This window comes from Nicrophorus vespilloides, unplaced genomic scaffold, assembly GCF_001412225.1.
Source record: "Nicrophorus vespilloides isolate i.1.1-1 unplaced genomic scaffold, Nicve_v1.0, whole genome shotgun sequence".
Lineage (NCBI taxonomy): Eukaryota > Metazoa > Arthropoda > Insecta > Coleoptera > Silphidae > Nicrophorus > Nicrophorus vespilloides.
Genome location: NW_017099855.1, coordinates 6313 through 28228, shown reverse-complemented (window position 1 = coordinate 28228; position 21916 = coordinate 6313). Strand labels below are relative to the sequence as shown.

Here is a 21916-nt window from a genome sequence, read left to right as displayed (position 1 = left end):
TTTTTTTATCTATCTCTATTTTTATTCATTAATGTGTGTAGATCATAAGCACTGCGAAAGGCGGTCGCCCGTATTGGCGCATCCAGATTGAAAATGTTCGGTGCGTGGAACGGAACAAAATTTCAATTCCATTTTACGTTTGATGAACTTTCAATTGAATTTTAATTCGTCCGTATTAAATCCTGTCAGAGCAAATATCAAATGCCCCGATATTCTTTCAACTACCGCTAATTCTGCATCTGGCAGAGCGATTTTGTATTTTCCTCATATAATATTTATGGTGGATGCGCAGGGTTTTCATTCTTTTGAAATTTTAACGTGTTTAGTTTTACGTTAAATGTATAGATAAACAGTAGGTATTATTATAATGATAATATTTTATTAAATGATTGGAATATTGGATGTGCGGTCTGTTAGTAAATTCTTGTATTCAATGGACCATATATAATTTAATAATAATAACATACGGTTACGGTTACCTAATTACACACATTATTTCTGAAACAGCCACATTTTTGATAATTGTAATTATTAATATATATTGCAAAGGTCTAATGAATTATATACCTACATAAATATATCTACATTTTGATACAAAAAATCGAATTAATAAAATCTGTACGGTAAAAAAACCTATTTCCCTTTGCAGCAAATTAACTTTGTTTTAATTTTCCACTTATGGTATTTTGTTGAGTTTGTTTTTTGTAATTTGTTACAATAAATGTTATTATTATTATTATTAAAATCTGTATTCATTTTAAATATATATTTTATTCAGAATTATTTATTTATTATATAAAATAGTTGTCTATACTCAACTTTTTTTTTCTAGAATTTATTATGTCATATACTCAATGAATAAATTCTATATAAAATTAACAATAAGTTAATAAGTTTTCTGACTGTAACAATCGTAAAATTTGATATTTTGTCTCTTTCTACTGAATAATTGTTTTATACGACAGGATTGAATCGTGAGCTTTTAATAAAGCCGCCACAATGTCACGCATCATCATAATAATACCGATTACAGTAGACACATAACGCGAGATTTGCGTAACATACAGTTGGATGAACAGTTGTAATGTACATTCACGTTGTACTCTTAAAATACATAATTTGTAACATTTATCTCTGAAATTATATTATGATGTTTTTCAGTTCTTTGTTAGAAAATAAGAATATTATATATTATTTATTTTGCAACTTTTCAAATATTATTTTTCATTATTAACTACAGTCTTTCTGGTTCGTATATTTTGTTATTATTTATTTCTTTTATATACATTTTAGAGGTGTTAATTTTTTTATTTTAATATTTCTTTAAATTTAAGTATTATTTTTATATGTGTTTTGTATCTTTAGTCCTTCTGGTAAAAAAACATTTATATTTTACTAAATTTTAAATATCGCAAATATTCAATGAATGTACATTATTAAATTATGGATAATTAATAAAATTGGAAACTTATTATCATTTCAGTCAATAATTTTCATCAAAATATTAAAATTTCAAAAATCATATTGTTTTCAATTATGAAGTCATTTTGTCAAATTATATCAATTTTTTTTTTTACATGTAACAATTATAATTTCATGATATAAATTATACATATTAGATTTAAACTAGTCTTAAAAACTATATCTATATAATAAGAATTAACGAAATAAGTTTTTGCAATTTTGTTAAGTTTTAAAAGAAAGTTTAGTTAAACCTTACTTTATTTTTGTCTATCAAATGATATTATATTTAAAGAGATCATGTTTATACAATAATTATCGTCCTTTGATAAGTTTACATTAGACCATTTTGTTGTTGGCTAGTTGGTCTAGTGGTCATTAGTTTAACGGTTAGCAGTTGGTAACAAGTGCCGCGAATAGTCGTGTTCAGAATTGAACGACCTACTTGCAACGGGATAATTTCGTTGTAACTATCCCAAGAATATTAGATAGTACGTACATCCTAGAATGACAAACAATCTGCATGCTATTTACATTCTTTCCACAAACTCCTTCCATACAAAAGTTTTATTTAAGATGTATTCAAAATACAAGTGTTCTTCGAATGCAAGTCAATTCGAGCAAGTTCGTATTCTTGAATTTGAAAGCACATTATGTAAACCAGGTACGGAATATCCCAGCGATGCGTTCGTTCCAGTTGATTTCAAGTGACGTTTGGCGTTACGAAACGAAGGTAACAAAAAAATAGAACAAAACAAAAAATATATTGAAGCTGAACGAATGACGAGTGTTAAAAAAAAACAAACACACATACATTTCCATTACGCAACCGATGAAAAGATGAATCCATAATCGGACTAATTATGTCCGCATGAATAATCAAAGCTCCATTTGCATATATTAATTTTATTTTGGTTTCGACGAAGCGACGGGATTGATTCGAGCTTTTAAGCCCAGTTTCAATTAATGCAATATAAACAGTTTAGGGCTTATAGGAAATTACGTGAGAGAATCTCATCTAGCCAAGAATCGTTATTACCGTGCATTGTTTACGATGCGAACGCTGTAAAGTCTTTCGCCTTAAACGTAACCCGGCGGCATCGTAATCATCGCAATGTGCTTTAGGGCCCAGGCTTCGGCCCTACACCGCTTTTTTTTATATGTACGTTCTCCTTTTTTTTTCTGGTTTGCTGCTTTTGCGTCCTTGTCGGAACGCTTAATAGTAATAATATTGCCAAAAGGGCGTAATGGACGCAAATTAATTTATCGTGTGTATCGGCACAACACGCGCCACGCATAAATTTGACCCTTTTTTTCATTGCTGTTATTATTATTTATCATAATCGTAATGAATGGGTCCTGCGTGGAGTCGTCTACACAGGAATTGCATTTTCCATTCATTGTTCAACATCATACATCGAGCTAATAATAATACTGTTTAATAATTTGCTAGTAATGAATAATTGCTCAGAAATATGTTGATATGAAATATAGTTTATAAAAACTGGTAGAAAAGCTTCAGTCCATTCGTTGAAAGGACAAATAAATTTATTTAATTACAAGAATACCTTGGTAACCGGACTTGGTAACTTGTTTGAAACCGGACTAATCGAGGATTTCAAGACCGCATAAAAATAAACAGTACAAAACATAATTATATGTACAAAGGAAATATGATCATTTGCGTATTAAAAAATAATTTTGTCTATGTTTTCTTTTAAATTAATTTTTGAAATTTGTAAACCGTACTATACTGAATTCGCACTCATTCAAACCTAATTAATATATAACTATTAAAAAAAATATATTTAAATCATTTTCTGTTCATTGTTTAAATTTTGTTGAACAAATCAATAATTTGTTATTAATTAATTATGACTCTCAATTTTTGTACATTTGAAGTTCACAATTTATAATGTAGAGCTTTTCAAGATTTAATTACCAATGCTACGTGTAAATGTCATGCAAAGTAAAAAAGCGTCCCAGCAGTCGTTAAACTTTTAACGTGTATCGTACGAAACTCGTAATTTTTAAATGCCTTTTAACCTAAAACTAAGTATTACACATCAATAATTATATAATAATATTTTTATAACATCATTTCATATTGCTAATAACGTATTTTGATTAAAAATGATCTAAAATTCTAAAATTACCTGTTTTTAGTTTAAAAATTGTGAAGGATTCAAATAAATATAAGATTTTGCATTTAATAATTTTTGATTGTAAATCATTTATCTTTCTCTCTATTGAAGATTTTTATGCATATTTTATTTATTTATTAATTATTTGAGTGTCTATTATTTTTTTTACCTATTTTGGAACAAAAGTCTTTACGTCCGAATGTTATTAATAATTCAGTTTGTTGCAAACAATATATTTTATTTTGATACATTTTTTTAACTTGTTAATAAAATCTATGCTTTAAAATTACTTTTATATTTTTACTATTGTTTCACTGCTAAGTATTATGTTTTAAACAAATGATATAAAACTGTCGTGTTATGTAAAAAAGTTTCTCAATTTATCTTAAATTAATTAATCAATTATAAATACATTATTCCTGTTTTTTTCTGTTCATCTTAGCAGACAAAAAAAAGATAATTGGTTTAATTGGTTTAGTTCAAGATAATTCGATAAACGGATCTTTCTTAGATGACATGCAAGATTGAAATAGATCGGTAATTACAAAAGGGATTCATCGTACCCAAAACCACACCGATTCGAACCCACTAATTTATTAGCAAACTAATTCAAATATGATCAATAATGTGAATTATTTCATCCGAAACTGACCGATCTGCTGCAGTTTCAATGTGTTAATCTTCTACATCAGTGCTCTCCAACCTTTTAGTAGTCGCCTCACGTAGTGTTGCGGGGGACGTTGATACAATTACACCAAAAAATGAATATAAATTGATTTAATATTTTACTCATTAGATTGCAGTGATTCAAAATAAAATGGAAATAATTTAATGTTTCTTAGGCGGCTGGGGGTTCTACATCACTAGCAAATCAATAATAACCTCTTGTTCTATATTTATTCAAAATCATTTCTTCTTTTCTGTTTATCTTTGAAGACTCTTATTTGTTGATTATAGAACAATTGCTCGTAAAATAGAAAATATTTGGAGAAGCAAACACAAACCAACACCAAAGTTTAGTACCTTTTCCTTATGCTTCTTAAATGTGACAACAATTTCAGAAATTAACACCTTACCTAATTTAAATTGGGTCAAGTTATCATATGTTTTTTATATTATTAAAAAGAAAACGAGTTATGAAATGATTGATTAATCATTATTAACATTTTTACCACGAATTTGTTATATAACAAGAAAGTATTTCTAGATGAAAAACTTCACATTTCATCTGAAAATATGCATACGACTTACAATTTACATGAATATAATGAATTAATACTAATTATTTTTCGGTTTTTAACTAATTATTATTGGATATGTTAATTATGTTGTTCTGAATTTAATAATTATTGAAATTATTGGAAATGAATAAATAAATATTTCAAACGGCAATTAAAACATAAAATTCATTTTCACCTCATATTACATTTGCAAAAATAAAATTGTTTTCGAACGTGCGCAACCAAATCCATTTCCATCAATATTTTGCATTTACTTACAATGTTTTCGAACAGTACTTACCATTCCATTAGCATTTTTTTACACATATGAAACAATTAAAAGCACATATTTTTAATGTCACATCGATTTTTGCACGACTATAAACAAAGGTACCAATCAAAATATACATAAAACTCACAACGCGAATTTTCGTCGGGTCTGAATGATGATGTTCTATGTTATTTTTCGTATACTAAATTAATTTAGCTGTGGTTTAATTACTTCCATTAATTTTGCATACAAAGTATATTGCTTTGATATATGAATATATAGCAAAACACAATAAACTCATTGTGACCATTGTAAGCACTGTTTTTTATTACATTTTTATTAATTATTTGTGCAAGTAAAAAAAATGCTTTATGTATTAAATTTTTGTATTAAAACGACAATATGTATATTATTGCAATTTAATTCAATAGTAATTAATTTACTTTGTCATAGATTAATATTTGTTACTGAAAGACATGGGGTTAAGAATTATAGTGAAAACAATAATAATTAGTTTTTATTACATTTTTTATCATTTGAATAACATTTTCAAATGTGAAATATGAAAATTCAGAATTTGTTATTTGTATAACGAATATTTCATTTTTAATACTTTTCAAAGTTTCATTCGAATAGTTTATATGATTTTTCTCATTTATATCAAATATTTATAAAATTTTCTCAATTATATTTTTTCTTTCTTAAGTTAATAAAATTATCAAATAACATGTTATATTACCTAGCGAGGTTATGTTTTATCGGTAAATGTCACATTACAGCAAGAAGTATAAGATTGCATCGATAAATTGATGTGAAGTTAATATAATTACAGTGGGACCTCGCTGAACGAACATAATCCGTTCCAAAATTTCCGGATTTTTACTCGTATAGTGAAACAATTTTCCACATATAAACTAATGCGTTCCATTTTCTGAGTCATTTTTCTTACAATTTATTTTGCTCGTTAAGCGATTTTCCACTGCATTTGAATTGTGTGTTACTTTTTCTAGATTTTGAATTGTTCCCGCGCAACGGAAAACTAATTTTCCGGAAATCCCGGGAACTACCGAAAAATTATTAAAAAAAGTATCATTTAGTAATAGAACTAGTCAACCTTCAAATTTATAGTTTGAGTAATTGAAAACTCGGTAATAATATCATTCTGGCTAAAGCATTTAGTTTAATTGGTGAAATATCCTTAACAATCAGGTAGATTTATTGAATCTAATTGGAATTTGAGGAAATAAGAGTTAATGTTTGTCCATTTTTCAATGAAATTTGCTTGAATACATTTTTTTGATAATTTCATTTGATACTTAAAATTTTAACATACATCAATAAATTTCTGCTCATGTATACAAACATATTCGTATGTATTAATTTTGTGTTTGTACATTATAAAATAAATAAATATGTATTGGATTTTGATTTCCGAGTACAGCGAGTTATAAGTGTATTACATTTTTCTTGTGAATGTTATTATTTTTCCCCGGAAATCGGGAAATGTAAATTTATAAAATTGCTGGAGTAAACTCGATACACGCGATCAATCAGAAATATTATTATTGATGTAAAGTAAATATAAATATATGAAATGAGACAAGTTGAAGGTAATTTTGATACCGATGTGAAGATACATTGGTGTTGTTAAAACATTGACATAAGGAATGTCGTAATAACGTGTTTGGGAGGAAATGTTATGGTGATGAACGTGATCTGGATGTAATTCCGTGCTGCATATTGTGGGTTAAGTTATTATGTTTGATGTGTCGATGGGTTGGAAGGGAAACATGCGAGTGATTTATGCGGTTCGTGGAGCGTTATTTTCAAGGAATCAACAGATGCAGAGAAAATGGTAACGGGCCGTTATGTAAATGGGGGCTGCACGATGGAAGGCGGGAAAGTCGGAAAGTCGAGGGTGTTTGGGTTGAAGTCCCGAAAAGGGTCTCGAGGCCTGGGCATGTATATCAATGGAGTAATTCTGCATAAATCTTTTGTTTCATGTTTTATTCACGAACACGAACGGAAATTGTCTACCCTAGTAACTCTTTCATCTGCGGTGCGGCCACACATAACGCGCGATTGTTTTAAGAGGATGCAAAGGAGATGAAAGGTCAGATGAAGGACGAAAAAGGATAAAGATTTTAGAGAGATGGCGAAAATTGAAACTGCAAGAAATCGGTTTTCGTTCGGTGTATGTGCAACTGACGCACACCTCATTCTATTATTGGGTGATAAATAGTTCAGGCTTTAATGTATCCAAAAGGGTTGCACCGCTTATACCACTAACGGTAATCGCCTACATGCTAAACGATATTAAATATATTTGCGGTTTTATGATACCCTGCCAATATATTCCTAGCAATACCTTGTAATCATAACAAAATTAACTAAAGCCAGGATAACCATAATCCCTATATAACACATACCAAACGTTTTATTCAACATCAAAAGTTACGTAAATCTATCCATTATAATTTAACCAATTTTATTCACAAATAAAAAACAATAAAATTACATTAATTACACAAATTGTGTATAAATATTTTCATTGATTAAACGATAATCCAATTTATAATGTATCGTTAAATATAATTATTATCTAATATATGATATTAATTCCAATTAGATACACAATTTATTATAATACTATTTAATTTGTATATACCATTATTTAAATGAGCTTTCCGAATATTCCAGAATGTCGATTTAGGTAGCTTGTTATCCCAATTACCGACGGTATTTCGTGGGATAAGCCGCTCGTTGGTCTTGATGTCCATCGTTAAATCAATTTTCATCGGATTAATCGATTAAAACCAATTCATTTAAAATTTGTTCCAATCGAATTACTTACAAAAAAAATACATAACGTTGATTACAAATAGAAAATCAATAGGAACATAATCTTATATGAATTTGCATCAATTTTGTAATTCTATATAAATTTTTTTGAATCGAAAACTGAATACAAAAATAACTTGTATGATCAATTCTGCGAATATCACGGACTGTTTGAAACCGGAATAATTGAGGAGTTTAACCCTTTGTCACCTAATTGTAATTGAAATAATAAAAAAAAATCTTGAAAACATATTAAAATTAAGTTTTTCTATGAAAAAAATATAGTAATTTCATTGAATTCTGCTTTACAATTTTTCTTTTCGTTACAACATAAAAAAACCTATACAAAAGTGACAAGTATTACTTGACTGCAGGTTTATACTTACTTGGTGTTTCCAATTGCCAAACAAAACTTTCTTATATATAATATAAGGATTACATTAAAGTACCAACAATTATTTAGATCAGTTTCATGTCTCTATATAATTTAAATAGTTATATAAATGTGCCGGTACTTGTAAGTATCGTCAGATGACAAAGGGTTAAAATCTGCGAGGTATTACTATAAGAATACAGTATGAAATTTTATTTTTTTGAACCAAATAATTGAAAAAATTATAATATAAATCATCGAACAAAAGAAAAATTAAATTAATAGTTAATGTATGAAATAACATCACTTATATAAGTTGTGTCTTCACATTTTCCGCTCGAAATTTCAGGACGAACTTAATTAAATTACGTTATTTTGTATCGCAGGTGTCAGCATATTTAATTAACGTATTTTAATTAAACTTGAAACGAAGCGTCGGAACCGAACGCTTTGGTATTTGATATTTTTCGACATTAACATCCCAAATAAGTTGTTGAAAGTTATCGGATTCGCAGCTTTTTAAAGTTTAATTTCTTATACAAATATATATAATTTTTTTGTTGTTGGTATGTTTGCGTGTATATTCAATCCGACAATTAAATTAATCGGCCGAAGTTTATCGGTTGAACCACTCGAACAACTTGTTTTCAATTTGAATAATAATCGTAGAAAATTAATCCGTTGGATTATATTTTGTGCTCGCCGCTTTTTAATATTCGAAACACTTTGGGAGGAAAATACTTTTTAATTGCCTCCTTTACATTAATATCCTTGCAGTTTTCAATATGTTTCATGTAAACTCAATCCATTGAATATTCAATAGACATTTTTTTATCTTACAGAAATAAATGTTTTCGTTTCTTAAAAAACCGTTTATTTTAAAGAAACTTTATTAATCGGTTAAGAAACTTACCAAGATATTAAAAAAAAAAACTTTTATTTGAACAAACTTTGTAAATTCATTATAATATGTTCCTTAAGATATAAATGATAATCCAAATTTACCGTTATTTTTGTTTACCGCTAATTTTGTTAAATATTTTTAGTAAAAACCGGTCAATTGGTAAATCACCGATAAGTCTAACATATTTACTTTAATTAATCTCATAGAAAATATACAAGGTTTTTTAAATTAAAAAGTAGTTGAATATACTACAACTATTTTATTTTATAAAACACTAAAGCAGTGATTATAATTGTATTAATCATCATTATTATCAATAGTTACTTTCAGTGTATTTTTAATAGTTTTAGAAACATTTGATTCGATGAGTTATATAATTGTCAATATATAAGTTTGTATATTTGATTAAATAAAACTGTAATGTTAAAATTAACTCCACAAAAATATCTAATTAAAACTCGTGCAGAACTTTACGGCAGTAGATTTTAATTATTTTTTACAACCTTTGGCCTTTAATAAACGCATATAAAAAAAATCTATTACCAATTATCATGACTTCCGCACCGCAATTTTTTCCGTGAAACACAATTTAACTTAACCCGCTTATCCGGTTATAAAAACGAATCCTAATTACATCCGGAGTCAACAAAACAAAAAAGAAACACACATAATCAGTACTAGGGTTTATATAAAAACCTATTTTTTTTAAAACGATTATCGAACTTCAACATTTTGTAACTGGTTGAAAGAAAATTTCAACGTAAAACTAACAAAAATAAAATTTCCTACTTTCGGGATTCATTTAACAATATTTTCGTTGTATCTCAGAGACGATTTAGTGAAAATATTGATATTTTTTAATGAAATAATTAATTATTTTTATGATTTAGAATTATATAAATATCTTAAAAAACGGTTTTAAAAACCGACAAATCGTCATCAGTATTTGTTTCTTTTTTTTTCTTTTATTTATATAAATTTTAATTTTACGTTCCTCCTCGCAATCCATCCATCCATCCATCCATCTTTGGGAATTAAATTGAATTGCAAACAAAAATGCTTTACGTTTGCCCGTTACAAAAGATATAAATCCGATGTTTACACTGTGCGCCTCGACCGTAAATAGGTAATGCTAATTTACTGTCGGCGTAATATTTTTGCAATAAAATGAATCGTAAAATAGCCTAAAGAGGCTACAAAAATTCAAATTAGGGGAATAAATTATGGAGATGGGAAACACGGGTATACGGGTTCTCTTTTTTTTTTATACCGGTCCTACCAACGAAATTGCAATGCACATGTAGTATTTAAATACAATTAGTTCAAGTGTTTGCCCTCGAAATTCTACAATGTACGATGTGTGTAATTTTCATTTGCAGAGAGGCGAAATTAAATGTTCAGATATATTTCATTAGTCTCCAATTGAATTAATTATTCTTTGCAGTTAAACATTAATTACTTATAATATTTATAGAGTTTATGATTTAATTTTTATATTAAATAAATGTAATTTCATTAGAAGTAAATGTATAATTACTACAGGATTATTCGCTTATAACATTTATATTTTTTTTGGAAAATAATCAAGAAATTTCTACCTCACATAGAGAGGATTTCGCCAATATCCCGCACTATTTGAAACCGGACTAATCTTGAACTTTAAAACTGCAAAAAAGGACTTAATATTTTACATATTAGTGAAAATATGTCTGCTTTTAATAAATAAATAATAAAAAATGTGACCCTAACATCAACTGCTTCCATAATTCATTTTTATTAAAAATATTTCTAAATTTTTGTCTTCTGAATATGTAGAATAATAAAAACTATGTTGCAACCACATCATATTACACAATGGGGATAGGTATATATATCTACTACTGTGACACGAGTACATTTTCCAAGCGGAAAAGCATATCCACATAACTGAAATGGTTTTGCAGCATGTGTTTTACACGTACCTTACAAAATGTCCGTCAGGATTCAGCCGACGGCATCCAATATTATATACCTCTGGTCCCACCCACGTATGCAGCATGTTTCGAGCCGTCCTTGAGCTCAATGCTGAAAACTCCATTAAACGTAGACAAAAGGAAAAAAAGTTGGAATTAGTTCGGACTTGATTAAAAAAAAACTTAACTAATTTGAATACCAGTTTTAGTTTTGTAGCACTTCCTTCTACCTCTAATAACGAAGTAGGTCAATATCAAACATTTGATTTTAGATATACAGTGGAACCTCGCTTAACGAGTTTAAAGATGATGTAGCAGGCGCGCAATCCGGGACTTCTCTTCTCATCGTCACTCGTTATGCGAAACATCGCTCGTTAAGCAAGTCATTTTTCTTACAATTCATTTTGCTCGTAAAGCGAAATGCTCGTTATGCGAGGTTCCACTGTATATAAATACAATTTTGTATATTTAGATATTTTAATTATTACATATTTACAATTTATTATTTGTCTTTAAAATCAAAGTCTTTTCAATATGTAAATTTAGGTAAATTGAGTAAATCACTTTATAATTATTTTTTTGTTAAGAAATCGTTTGATATATTTTCTTTAAAATTTTACTGTTTTTTTTTTGATAAATCCAAAACAAAAATTGAAGAATAAATAATATTAATACAGTTATTCAACTATTTTGAATAATTGCAAATTGTTTGCTTTGATTTCATTAAATATTCTCGAGTCTGGAGTTTGTTTTCTACAAAGTTTAGGTGGATTAGTTACATAAACTTTCGAGGCATTCATTTCGAGCTGGAATTGTTGTTTCCTGTAAGTTTTACGGTCACTTTTGAAACAAAATAAAGTCGGATCGATTTTTGTACGTTCACAACAACTGTTTAAATATGTCAATCATGGATTAAGAAAACTTAATCGATTCCTCTAATATCACAGACTTTTTGAAACCGTACTAATCGATGATTAGGTAATTGTTAGGTAACTGTTTGAAACTGGTCTAATAGAGGAACTAAATACATAGAATTTAGAATTTATTTTGCTCAATTAATATTTAGTTTATTTGGAAATTTTTAAACTGAATTATATTGAATCCGGACAGATCGAAGCCATAGTATGTGAAGTATTTCTGTAGTTCTGAATACAGTACAATATATATTTTCATGTAAATGCAAACGATTCGTTCCGGGTTCTTGATGGATGTAGTTTCAAAGTTTTAGTTTCTTTGGGAGACTACGAATCGAGTGTGTGGGATTTAGACTAGTGCTCTCCGAGGATAGAAATAAATTATGTCCAAACCCATCACGAAGTTACTTTTTTAAACCTATAAAAGAAGATTGTGGCGTAATTAAATGACAAACTACGATAAAATACGATTATGATCGTTGAGGTAAGCTTAATTAACAACGCGGATTTAACACACTTAATTTAACGCTTTTCTACCTTTTGAAGAAAAAAAAAATAGTTAGTCCTAAATCAAATTTCAACACTATTTCAAAATTAATTTCAATCACTTCATTAATCATTTTAACACTTATATTTTTTATAACGTGCAGGTGCGTTTGATGGCTTTCAAGTTTACATCAAAACACGCTATTTGCGTGCGCTGCGTGCGTAATAATTAATAGCTGTAATTTGTACGGATTAGGCATTTTAGCAAGTAGAAATAAAAGCTGATGTTTCATAATTGATATCGTAATTATGCATGCTGTATAGGACGACCGGTCGATTTCACATACGAATTTCAAATTACATCATTATATTTTCAATAATATTCATTTTATAAACTTCCAATTCAAATTATCAATAACTTTCTATTCATAAATCTAAATAATCAACTTCATAACAAATATGTAAATTATGGATAAACTAATTTTAAATCTATCAATTTTAAATCAAATTTCAAAAAAATCATGTTGAATAATCATGTTATAATTATAATTGATTCATTTTATAATTGATTGACTAACATTTACTGTAATGGCTTTTATATGTAAGAATAATAAAAACTACACTTTTCCTTAATTTTAATTTGTATTGCTTCATTTAAACATTAATTGATTAAACAAATTTTTAATTAAAGAATTATCTGTAGTCTTGCAAATGATCAAAGTTTATTTCAATATGTATGGAGAATAGTAATATATATATAACGTTTATTGCGAAACATGAATCACCTTTTTTCTACCGCGGAATGATCCAACCAGGAATTTATCTTATTGCACCGGAAGATTGTTGCTTTGCTATTACCTCATAACAAACTCCCATACATAACTTCTTGTTGTGAATCACAATGCAACTTCATTAGCTGTTTGGTGGTCAGCTCTTGGTTCTCATCCTGATGCTATCTACCACCAGCGTCATGTTCTTGCCCAAAGACACAATTTCGTTGACTACAGGCTTTACATCTACTGTCTCAAATCATTCAAAGTCACCTTCGACAACGCCGGAGCTTCTTCCAAGCAGAAACAAGGGTACTTTTCGATCATTTTGAGACAGGCAACGATGTGGAAGTAATATTTCCAAAACTCTCTGAGAGTGAGATTGTTCCCTTCAGTCACCTCAAACCAACGCTTCTTACTAGTATGTGAAACGTTGATCGTCATTTTTTTACAACTTGTTTAATTCGTTATGAGAAATGTTCGTTAAGCAATACAAATATTAAAAAAAGTTTAAAAATTTGCTTAATTTTGCTTCATTTTAGTATTAATTAATTAATGTTTCAAACAAAAATAAATAACTAAAGCATTTTGATTATTAAAACAGTATTTTTTTTTAATGTATTATATGTTGTGATGTTATTTATGAAATCAATCGAGAATGAGGAATATACGAAATGAGAAAGAAAGGAGAATATACACAATACGCTTGGAAAATTGAGGAAATATAGGAATCCAATATAGCTGTCGGCGTATTCTGGAAAAACATTGATTAAATTACGAAAGAAGCGCATTGGAAAGACAAAAATACCAGAAGTATTGCATTATCGTGTTTTATATTGAAACCGCAAAGTTGAATAATAGATTATTAAATTGCTTGAATTACAAGAATTTCAATTATTTTTCGATAACTATTTATAACCAGACGAACTGAAGACTTTAAAACCACATAAAAATATGCCGCACAAAAATAATTTTGTGTATTATTTTTTTAAACTTTTGCTCAATTAAAACAAAGATTGTTTTGATATTTTCTATAGTAAATTTGGAATGATCGAATCCGTACTGTGTGAGTTATTGTTGTATTATTAAGAGGGACATGAAATTGGGTTATAATATATTAATTAAACGTAGTTATTAATTGTAATGAAGGTGTATAGAGAAGTTTCATAAGTTAGGGAGAAATAAGACATAGATGGATAGGTCTTAATGAAGTGTGATCTGTATGCTAAAAAGCCTAACATTTTGGATGTGCCACAAGACAATTGAACTGTTGTTCTGCTTCCTACAGAGGAGCAACAGGATAAGACATTGTGATAAATTGAAGCACAATTAGGTTGAAAAGTTTCGCAACATTTGTCTCACTTACTGAAAATAAATGCATTAAGAAATTAGCATTAGTTTTAAACTGTATTTGTGTAGACATTAAATAAAATAAAACAAACAAAAATATTATGAAATGTTATTAAAAATCTGATGTGTACGGTTAATGAAGATTATAATCTCTTAAGTCGTGGAGCTGAAATTGAGTACTGATTTTTTTTTTAATATTAACAAAAACTTGATGAATGCATCGCATGCAAAACGGCTTTTGTCTTATTATTAGGTATTAAAGAAAGTTTCTTTAACGATTCAATTTCGAGTAAAGTGAAATTAAATGCACGGAGGAGAGGTAAGAGGGATGAAAGGGGGTTTGGGTGGTCGTGATGGTATATTTGCGAGGATGAGTCCAGACTTTCATATTGTTCATATCTCAAGTGGTTGTAAATCCATTGGCCGTCTCGGGTTTTAATATAACATGATTAAAGAGCAGAGCCGTAGCGCTGGGCTAAGATATTCTCTGAAAGTAGTAAACGGTTATTCCGAATTTTCACCTTCGAAAACGATGGGAGGCGGTGAGAGGGATATGACTTTTGCAGACGTTTTCCTTTCGTACCAGAAAGGACATCCTTTTTAATTAAATTTTCCTAATTAATTCCGTTGAATATTTCATAAAATTAACACTTTGCATATTTTAACTAAACGCGTGTGCTACGCTCTTTAAACTTATCCTATTTCAACGAAAGTGACGATGAAAAAAAAAAAAGTTTCTAAACTCCTTCGGAGCCGGAGGATTCATTTAAAAGACGACATTTTCCTAAATAACTTTAGTTGATTTAAATGTTGAAAATTTTCACTTTCTGATATATACAGTAGGCAGTAGAAACCCGCAAACTTTACTTTACATAATCAAAGATCGATTCGAAAGAAACTATATCCACCATAGATGCTTAACTTTATTTATAAAATATGAAATTATTTGATTTTAGTTTTTTTTTCAATTGTTAATTACAATTAGAATACTTATTAATTAATAGAAGAATATGTGCAAAATAAATCTCATTAGTTGCCTTAAAAAACACATATATAAATTTAAACACTTTACTTTAATTGAATTCAAATGATTTATACAAAATATTTTAAAATTTAGTACATACACTTTCTGTTATACTTCATCAATTTAAATTCGAAACAATCCAAAATCATGATGTACTTGTTTATTTTCGGTTATTAAATTAGGATAAAATGAGAATGAGNNNNATATTTTTTTATTATATTCACAATTACGAAATTCAACCATTTGTCAAATTTCATAAACGAAATGTTCCATTAGAAACAAACGGACGAAACAAACAAAAATGTAGAATTTATGATATTTGGCGAATTGGAAACGAGCGATTGAAATGAAATAATGAAATGGAAAACAATGGTTGTTGAACTCTTCAACAATAAGCACCATGCAACGTCCAAAACTGTCAACTCAATTTATTTTCATAGCATAAAATACAATTATCATCAGAAAAATTTCTAAAAAAATATATTACAGGGAGGAAAGACCAATTCAATTTAAATTTTATTTATTATATTTAATATGGTACAATTATTATTAACATTTGGTTTGTGGCTGTTTACGAGCTTTTACTCTTTTTTATGATTATATAACAAGTTGCATTGCAAATAGGATAAAATCAGATTGAGCACTGGCTCAAATAATGTCGTATTCAAGAGAACGAAAGGAATTCGACTTAGGTTACTTTTACGAGGAGAAAGAAAACTTGTCTTTGGCAATTTTAAGCAATAAATTATTTCCACTTGAAGATCATATTAAATGCCTAGTCATGTATTTGGATAAATTACTCACTTTGAAGAGACTAGTATGGATAAAAAAGCAATTATTGCTGAAATTCAGCAAACTATATTTATTTACTAATCCATCCTCACACCAGTTTAGTGATATGGAATACAGGAGTAGGGTTCAGCATCTTTCGGAGAGATGGCATTATGAAATTGACTATTATGGATAATCTTTCCCGGTAGATAGTTACCATATGATTTGATTTTTTAAAAATTTGTTGGTTGACTGTCGTCTTGTAGGTTAGGAGCACCGAGAGGGCTCACAAAGGATCTGGTTTGACCAGGATTCGAACCGGCGCCCACGAAATTGTGGGTAGAGCGAATTAACCATTCGGCTATTAGTCGCCCAGTGTGTTAGAAATGGAAGAATAAACTAACGGATTAATCAATTATTGATAGATGTAATTAACACATAGATGTAATTAAATTTAATAATAATAGTATGGTAACGAATACAAATAGATAAAATTGAATTTCCAATTTATATAAACATATTTGTTGGCGGTACAAGCCAACAAATTTACTTAATCTCCCTTGTAAATAAAATAGATATAATAAATACGCTATTTTTTTTATTTATGTATGTTTAACTGATTTACTGAATATTATTATTAGTATTATTATTGTAATATTTTTATCAAAATAAAAAAAAAACTAATAAATAATTGTATTTATTATCCAATTGGGATTCGATTCCCGCAGCGATTCCGTCATAATTAAAGCGCCCGATTGAGGGATTTCATTTGGTAAGACAATTTGAAAACTTTCCCAATTACAGATCCAGACTTTGAACGAGAATTACATGATAATTAAGTTATATACGTCTGGAGGAATGTGTGCACTTAAATTCTTCAAGTTTCTCATTTGATTTTATATTTTTTCTCAATCTCTTCCCATTTTTGTACTAGCTGTTTAATTATATTACACAAGTGCATTGTGAATCTATCAACATTAACATTAAATGAAATGCATTTAATTCAAACTCTCGACAATTAAACGTTTGCGCGGATGTTAATCAAAACAATTATCAAATTTAACACAGGCGCAGAAGTTTTTAGTGAATTGTCCTCGTTCATTTTGTTCCTGTATAAAATTAAATACGTGTTTCATTATAACATAGAGAATTCAGTGAAATATTTGTGTTATTTTGGTTTAACTCATTTTCATGAAAATATTTTTGTATGAAGTTTCCATAATTAACGTTACCTCTATTAACGAAGCTTCGATATAACAAAGTACGCAATTTAAACCCAATATTCGATAATTATCCGACAAAATATGTTGTACTAGAAGAAGAAAACAACATAGGTTTCCAAAATATCAATGAAGACGATATTGATTAAATGAAGAAGTAAGTAATGAAGTTAATGTTGAAAAAATGTTAACAATCAAAGATTTAAAAAGTTGCTGAAAATATTTTATTGTTTTCAGTGAAAATGATCCAGATTTAAGAAGAAGTGTTAATGTTAAGATCTAATGTTCATAATAATATGAAAAATTCAAAAAAATCTTTTAACTTTTTCTAACTATAAAAATAATAATTAACTCCTTTAAACAAAAATAACATTTTAATGAATAATAAGTAAATCAGTATTAATTAAAGTTATAAAAGTAAAAAAAATAATTGCTTTTTCTTATAAACTTAAAAAAAAAAGATTAAAGCTTCTTTTTATAACTTTTATAAGATTTACATTGTCTGTCCACATTGATAAATGCGTTTTTAATAATTTCATCTTTTATTACAATTCTCAGATATTGGAAATATAATCAGGATTCTCAAGGATATTGATAAAGCAGGAAGCAATGGCGAGGTAATCTTAGCGGTATCACGTCTGACTGCACTGCGGAATGAATATCGATTTTATCAAATAATTAGTTTTTGCAAAAGAAAATAAAGTTCCATTATTTCTTACATAAAATATAATTGCATTCAAAATTTATGCATAAAATAAATAAAAATAGAATAGAAAATAAAAGAAGAAATTGAAAATATTGGATTGGTAATAAAATAATTTCGGTTTTTTTGTGTGAAATAAAATTCATTTTTTTGTATACTAATAAACTTTAATCAATTATCATTTTGTCTGGTAACTTCATGATTCCGTGCTCATAGAACTTCTAGTCCTCTTCAGCAAAAAAGTAAACTAAGTGCGTCTTCAGGTCATCATAATTAGTTTTTGCAAACTTTTAAATAAATGGTATAATTCAAGTAAGACTTTGATATGGTCATCATAAACTTCAGCTGGTCGTTGTTTATGTTTGAGTGAAAAATTGTATTCTGTTAAACTATCAACACTTCACATATCTCTTTGTGCGGTGGCAATCGCAAGCCCGACAGCCGAAATACCGCCAATCAAATTCCCGTCTATTGAAAACCCGACTGTATCAAAATCCCGACAACCATAATCCCGACAAAACATAATAGTCAAAATCCCGACTATATTAAAATCCCGACAACCATAGTCCCGACTATATAAAAAATGTCTACAATAACAATTTTAAATTATTGCGAAGCATAGTAACTTTTAAATTGTTGTTAATAATAAATAATAACAATTAATAATCTAATTGTATTTGAGATTATTTCATAATGTTAAGTTATATTATGAATAATTAAAAAAAAATAAATAGATAAATAATAATTTATTGTTATTAATAATAAAATTGTAGCACAAGGTGACTACGCTGACCTACGGAATAATTTAAAAATGTTATTGTAAAAATTTTCGATATAGTCGGGATTTTGATATAGTCGTGTTATGTTTGTCGGGATTATGGTTGTCGAGAATCTGATACATTCGGAATTATGGTTGTCGAGATTTTGATATAGTTGGGATTTCGAACGTCGAGATTTCGATACAGTCGGGATTTCAATAGACGGTCTTTCGGTTGTCGGGCTTGTGATATAGACCCCTCTTTGTGAGCGTCAACAGCTTTCTTGTCTTGAGGAAAATAAAAAACTAAAATACGTGGAAAATGTTCGGTATTGCACTCCTGTTAAAATTGAACCTAAACTAACAGATGCTAATAAAATTACACGCATTTGGCTTCTAAAGGAAGCTAAAAGTGATAAATTTCAATTATCAAAAGGACAAAATCATAACATGGACAGAAATCCTTCAAAACAAACATAACGCTATTTGTGAAAACCGAAATTATAATTAAGTATTCAAAAAAGTAATATAATTATTTACATTTGTTATAATAAAGAAGAAATGTATACAAAATGAATTATTTTATCTATTAATATTTTGTTTATTTTATAAACATTGATTGTTTTATAATAGAGTGTTTAAATTTCATATTTTAAATAATAATAATAATAATAGTATATTCATTATTTTGTTGGGAAATAAACATAAAATGAACAATAACAAAACAAAAAACAGCCTGATCTACTTTTTGGTTTAAAAGCAATTGAATAATTTATATGTAACTGCATTTATAAATCGATTTGAAAGGTTTTTTTTTTCAATCAGGTTTTTAGAGTTTTTTTTGCTCATAAAACAATTCGTACTCAGTTTACGCTTATAAAATGTTCTTTCCTAAATCCGACCAGAGCGAATCAATATATTCAACTAAAATTTAATATAAACTCTGGTTTCGGCAGTTCGCATTACCACTGATTGAAGTTTCCTGACATGACTTTCATAATAATATTTACCGAATCCGAAACTACTGCTCATCTCTCATTCAGAAATGGAAACAAGCTAACAAATTTGCATAAAACTGCATGTATAATTTTGTCTCCGAACAAAGATGAATTAAATCATCATACATTTTACAGCCAAATTATTTCATGTAAAAAATGTTTTGGAAATTCTTAGTAAATCTTTAATTTAATTTCATCGTGAGAGGAAGCTCCGTATTCCGCATCGATTGGGTATCAGGAAAGAGAATACCTTTTCATCGAAGCGGCACAAGAACTGGCATATCGTGTGTTTATTTAACGCAAACTTTATTAACTGGGGGATCTTCCGATGTATGAGGATGGTAGTCAATATATACTGGAGAATACTCATGAGATCTGCCGCTCCGTGGAATTCAAACTCGTATAATATTATGTTATCCCGATTAACAAACATCCAATTGATAATTTAGTTAGTTCATGGTGAATGCATCTGTTGTATTGAATAGATAGAATGAACAATCATCTGTGTTTAATATACCGTAAAATATGGCAATGTTTGCTTCAGTTGCCTATAATTAGAGTTAGAAATTCTAACAAACCTTCTAACAAATATGCAGGATTAATATATTTAGTTTTAATATTATTGGAATCAACAATTAAAATATAGTTATTTAATTTTTAAATTAACAATTAGTATTTTACTTAAAAAATTAATTAAAATTTTAATGAAAAAAGTTATTAACTTATGACTTTTATACATGTTTATACGGAAACATTGTTTAAAAGATTTCTTTTTAAAGAAATGACAAATCTGAGAAATATTCTCATAGTTCTCCGAATATTCAGGTATTTGTGATTTTATGAGCTTTTACGTAGAAAGGTTTGAAGGGACTTATTTTTACCGATAATAACTAAACTCTGGTGGTATTTGCAACGAAAATCTGAAAAAAGGGAAGGTCAAATTTTTTATTGAAATTCGAAAAAAGGGAAGGTCAAAATGTTTATTGAAATTCGAAGATTTATCATATTTGTTGATAGATAACTCATTTTTATGTAATTGAGGAAAATAAAATTGAAAACGCTTGTATTGCAATTAAATATTAATTAAAAACTAAGTATCTTCGAAATGTAATTAAATTCATATTAAGTTCATAAACTATTGAATATAATATTTTTATATATTTAAAAAACAATTTATTTGTACAAATATTGTTGATAATATTTTGTTATTATATTCGAATTGTTTCTGCATATCAAATTAAAGTATATTTTCTTTATGATTAAATAAGTAAATATGTTTAAAAACAATTTATGTAATCGTATCGTTTGAAAACAATCAAATATTTTGTTGATAATATTATAATGTAACGTAAAGCGATGCAAATTGTATGAAAATCCATTCGGTTCGATACAAATAAATAGCGGTCTATTATTAAATTATAATTTGAATTGGGCAAAGCGAATAATTTCGATGCGCAAAAATGAATATTTCATGCCACATAAATTGTGCACTGGTTTTATAATATACAATATTAAAATACAATACATTCTGTTCAACTATTTATTCTTTTTTGTTCATGGCAGAATTGCAGAAGTCACTAGAAATAGGAATCGATGGAATTAATTAATGTGACATTTTTAGCGGAATTAATTATTCCGGATGAAATATGAAATTTACAAAACGGCAGTTAAAACAATATATACGGGGGAGCGCGTTTTCAGGCATTTTGGAAATGATGAATGAAAGGTAATAAAAGAAAGTTGTTGGAAAATAATTT

General features: G+C 28.1%; 1 protein-coding gene across 1 annotated transcript in view; it reads left to right on the top strand.

Moving 5' to 3' along the window:
- Positions 1-21916, top strand: part of LOC108565847 — a 28097-nt gene that overhangs the window by 310 nt on the left and 5871 nt on the right. The window lies entirely within an intron of this gene.